This window comes from Egretta garzetta, unplaced genomic scaffold, assembly GCF_000687185.1.
Source record: "Egretta garzetta isolate BGI_Z169 unplaced genomic scaffold, ASM68718v1 scaffold381, whole genome shotgun sequence".
Lineage (NCBI taxonomy): Eukaryota > Metazoa > Chordata > Aves > Pelecaniformes > Ardeidae > Egretta > Egretta garzetta.
Genome location: NW_009258483.1, coordinates 425,910 through 430,982, shown reverse-complemented (window position 1 = coordinate 430,982; position 5,073 = coordinate 425,910). Strand labels below are relative to the sequence as shown.

Sequence of the window (5,073 nt, the reverse complement as noted above, 5' to 3'; positions counted from 1 at the left end):
CCGGGAGCCTCCAGGCACAGGGCTGGCCTCTTCCCCTCAGGACGCTTAACGATCGGATCGGCAGGCAACCCTGGCCTGGAGGGAATCTACTGAGCATCACGACACCCTGATGAGAACACAGCTGCAAAGCAAAAATCCCACGTTAGATTCCAGCGTATAAAAAAAAAATAGCACAGAAGGAAGCAGAGGAATTCCGTCAGCGTAAGGGACAGGGCAGCAGTCGAGCTCCAGGAGCATTCTAGGTAAACCGGTCAGCTCCAAACACAACACATCCTTTCCGAGCCAGAGCGATCGGAACACTTAAAATCAGTATGAGGTTAAAAACAGGGTGATGTGAGAATCAAAAAAGTGAGAAAACTCAAGGGCTGAGATAAAGACAGTTTAATAGGTAAAGCAAAAGCCACACATGCAAGCAAAGCAAACCAAGGAATTCATTCTCTACTTCCCATCGGTAGGAAGGTGTTCAACCATCCCCAGGAACACGCATAATGGTGACTTGGGAAGACAAACACCATCACTCCGAATGTCCCCCCTTCCTTCATCTTCCCCCAGCTTTATATGCTGAGCATGACTTCATATGGTGAGGAACATCCTTTTGGGCAGTTGGGGTCAGCTATCCCAGCTGTGTCCCCTCCCAAATTCTTGTGCACACCCAGCCTGCTCACTGTCAGGGAGGGGTGAGAAGCAGAAAAGGCCTTGACACTGTGTAAGCACTGCTCCACAATAATGAAAACATCTCTGTGTTATCAACACTGTTTCCAGCACAAATCCAAAACATAGCCCCAGACTGGCTACTATGAAGAAAATTAACTCTACCAGAGCCAAAACCAGCACAAAGGGACAGAGAGAGTAAGCAATGAACAGAAAGGAGAACAGGGACAGCGAGAGACAGAATTTAAAAAACAGCAACAATGAACAAGACAAAGGGAGAGAAAGGGAAGGAAGGAGAGAGAGTGAGAGAGGAAGGCAGGGACATGCAGCAGCACATACAGGCACAGAGAAGAAAAGAATGCCAGGGAACAGGCCAGAGCAACTGTGGGGAAAAAGAGAAGGATGCAGATCAGGACAAAGACATGGAAAGGGAAAAAACAGCAATGGGTGCAGGACAGAGATGGAGGATGAAAAAAAAGTGGGAGAGGGAGCAGGACACAAGAATAGAAAAGAGAGGTACAGGGGAAAAAAAAAAAAAAAAAAATCACAGCCACATGCAAAAGAGAGGGGGCCAGGGGAGCAGTGGGGAGGGCCTGGAATGCACAAGAGGGGCCACAGGGACCCAAGGGCCCAGGACTCACCGCAGCTCTCGCTCTTAGCACTACTGGGAGAATTTTTCAGTTCAGACGTTTCTTTCTCCTTCTCTCCTCCCTCCCTCTTCTGTAACGCTGGGCACTTGGCTGTCCTCCACCTAAGAGAATACGTGGGTGTCTCACAGCTCTTACGAGATGAAGCTTCCCAGACACACAGTCTCATTCGCGCACTACGTGGCCATACCATGCTGTGGGTTATGCATACAGACCCTGCGGTGCACACTGGCAGCCTGGCTGGATGCGGACTGCAAAGAGGGATCCTTCTTCACCTGAAGAGGCAGGCTCTCTCTTGCCTGCAGTGGTTCTGCTTCTTGACCTTTTGCTGGCCTCTCCAGCTGCAGCACTAAGTGCTCTGCCTCTCCCCTTTTCACCCCCACACTGCAAGGAGAGCAATGCCAGGCAGAAACAACACACGCAAGCCTGAGGCAAGTGCAGTCAACAGCATCCCCAGGGGTTGGTCCTCAAAGTACTACCCTGCAAAACAACCCAAAAAGACTGTTGAGGTAATTAATTTATCCTATTTCCAGAGTACTTTTCCAAAGCTTTAACTGTGATTGAGGGAACCACTTCATATTACGCAAAGCTACGTTCATAATTCACTCGACCAGAAAGTGTTTCTTCTAATCTGGACCCCCTTGAGGGCTCCATGCTTCTGGCTGAGCAGCATTGGGGCATACGTCCCATCCTCCTGTGGCACAGGACTGAGGGTGCACAGATGTCCCCGTGCATGCTAGAAAGCCAGAACCAGGTGGCAGAAGGAGGCTGGAGACATCTAGAGTCATATGGGGCCTGCAAGCAGAGGTATGGGTAGGTTTTGGGGCAGGCTTTTTTACATTAGTTACCGTGACTCAAGTTAAAAGCAAAAGGAAAAGAGACCCAAACAGAGGAAATAAAAGAAAATTCATCCAGTTTAAAAGCACATTCGTCTTCAAACCAAAGAAACCCTATTTCTATTGATGAGGCTTGATGTATTATTATTTTAACAGTAATAATGCTTAATAGACCATAGACATATATTGTAGCATCTGCATACAGAATGTATGTGTGAATATTCACATTTTTTAATATATATATGTCTTTGTGTGTTTGATACTAAAAGCCACAAGAGCTACAAGACATTATGAGCTTAAGAGCTACAACAAACCAAGTTATTACCTCATATAGATGATATTCCAGACTGGAGCTATAGAAGACGCATGAGAGAAGTTTTAAAAGGAGGAGATCAGCTTGATTAAGGCACAACTACTACAACCCCCTTTTAATTACCTGGGTGTTGTAACTGGGAACAGGAAGCCAGATACCTAGAAGAAAGATTACAGTCTCTTATGAAATAAAGACTCCTACTAATCAACTCAACACAGAGTTCAGAGATTTTAATTTCTTATGGCAGCATATCCATGTGTGCATTAGATATCCTCAGGTGCTTATACAGAAACTTTGTTGTTTTATGCTTTTCTGTAAGACACTGAATTTTACTGTATGTTTTTAAGAATGACAGATTTTACCACAACTGCAACAATAAACAATGGCTGAAAAAGTTACAATGCCACAATGGAGACTGAGGCAAGACGGAGGAGCTGAGATACACGGCCTGCCAGAAGAACATTGCTCATCAGCGATTGCTAGCCTTCAGGTATAGGTACTGTGCATATGTCTCTCATTCTGTCAGACCTGGGAGACATTTTTAGCAACCGCAGAAATTTCTCACTTTGGTTCTATGCTCTGTAGTAATAATTTCAGCAATTATACGACGGTTTGTGAATCATGTTAGTTACAGACACGTAATGGCCATGCACTGCCATGAAGAGCTACAACCTACTATGCTCAGACCTTTAGCGGTCATCATGAGGCAAGACCAGAAAGGACAAGGCAAATGACTCTGGTCCTGATCAGAAAGCTTGAGTGACAGGTAGCTTTGCAACATCCTTGCCAGAGCCCTGACTAACAACGCATGATTTGCAAACTACTGATGGAAGGGGGGAATGCTGACCCATAGTCAGCCTTTGGTAGATGACATTCCAAGACACCACACTGTTCCCTCTACACACCCACACCCATACTTCTTGGTGAAAATCAAGGGCATGGTAACTCTCTTACTCAGCTGTGATCAACCATTCTGGTCCTATGCTCAGCCTGCCTCCTACTGCAAAGGCCAAGACGGTAAAAAAAAAGTTTCCATTTCCATGCCAGCACTGCAGCTTCCTCCATATGTACAAAGTTACGTACCTAAGCAGAAATCAACAAAGCTTGCCCTCTTATGAACACATGTAGAACCACTGCCTCTGCCACTGTGCCCTAATCCTTCATTACCTTAAGTAACTCAGTATGATCTACACAATCCACATCTCAATCTGTACACATGGTTGAACACCGCAACCAATAGAGCACTGTTTCCTCCTGTGTCTCTGGCTGCCCGCCCTCATTTTGAGCTGCTCTTGTGCACTCCTGCTACTTGTTCTCTCCAGCCCATCAGGACACCCCCAACTCCAAGGCTACACAGTGCACTCCCTAATACATACAGCAAGGGGGACACTACTCCCATTTTCTCCATTCTAGCACATATACCACAGCATAGCACATCCTCTCAGCACAGAAGATTGCAAGGAACCTTGATTATCTCAGCACTGCTGCAGGCCAAATCACAGGGATCACATGTGTGACAGGAAGAAAAACAGCCAAAGCTCCCCTATGTTCAGTACAAAGATCCCTTCCAGTTTTGAGTCTGCAGTGCTCTACAAGCACTTCCCATGCAAAACTGACACATACTCACACCCATTTTCCATAGGAAAACTCTGCAATACCACATCCTGACACAGAAACTGTTTTTTCTGGTATTTGATGCACCTCTACACAGCAGGACTCAGACCTTGATGGTGCAGGAGGAGTACACTACACGTTCCACCCACCTGAAGAGGGGTGATTTGGTCCCATCAGCTTCCTAATGCACGCAACTTAACTCACCCCTCCCTGGATATTTACACTGCAGGCTCTTAACAATCACCCTCCACGGAAAACCATGGGTACCCATGTAGCCTAGTCCTCCTGCTCCGATCCTACTTATTACCTCCAAGGAGCATGCTGTGGCTCCTGATCAACAGGCAGCTGTAGCTTAGGCCTCGGCACACAACACAGCAATCACTGCCCACGTGGTTGGGTCTGCAACACCACCCAGGTGGTGGCATTACTGGCAGGAACCAAGTTACAGGCTTATGCAGTTTGTTTACTTTCACAGCACCTAAGAATTCCCCCTCGCAGGACAGCACATGGAGCAACTGGAAGGATACTCAGAGGCTCTTTGCCTAGAAACGTATTGTGACTTTACTTTCCCTCCCTCTGCCAGACACGCCTCTCAATACTCCCGAGACTTTTTACATCACAGTCCCCTGCAATCTGCAGCCCAGCCCCGCTCGCGCCAGAAGCTGGCTTCATACCCCATCTCCCCACCTGCAAGTGCAGTCCCCTGCTCGCCATCTTACCATCCAATATAAGACAAACACTAGCCTGACAAGGTCGTGCTTTCAAGGGGTGTTGCTGCAAGAAAAGGAGAAAACATGCGAACAGAAACGTATTTTCTCACCACCCCTCTTCTGCTGCGGCAGAGGTGGGTGGTTCCTGCAGCCCACAGCAGGCCGCAGAGGAGATCCCGACACTCCTCCCCGACAGGGATGACACGTTTGTCCCCTGAAATCTGCGGGGTCACGCCTCAGACTTTGTGACGCCCCACGGCCAGGCGAGCGCTGCCGGGCGCCCAGCGCAGCCGCAGTACCTC

General features: G+C 47.7%; 1 long non-coding RNA gene across 6 annotated transcripts; it reads right to left on the bottom strand.

The window, feature by feature from the left end:
- Positions 1-6: 6 nt before the first annotated feature.
- Positions 7-5,067, bottom strand: LOC118452865. Of its 6 annotated transcripts, none has more exons than XR_004842740.1 (5): positions 4,749-5,067; positions 2,460-2,605; positions 1,514-1,778; positions 1,293-1,402; positions 7-121 (listed from the first exon to the last, which is right to left on the bottom strand). It is a non-coding gene; the product is annotated as an uncharacterized LOC118452865 (long non-coding RNA). The 6 variants fall into 6 exon arrangements; XR_004842739.1 differs by lacking the exon at positions 7-121 and having other exon boundaries at positions 1,123-1,402; positions 2,460-2,487; positions 2,571-2,605; XR_004842743.1 differs by lacking the exon at positions 7-121 and having other exon boundaries at positions 1,123-1,402; positions 2,460-2,487; positions 2,571-2,605; positions 4,781-5,067.
- Between the last annotated feature and the right edge of the window lie 6 nt (positions 5,068-5,073).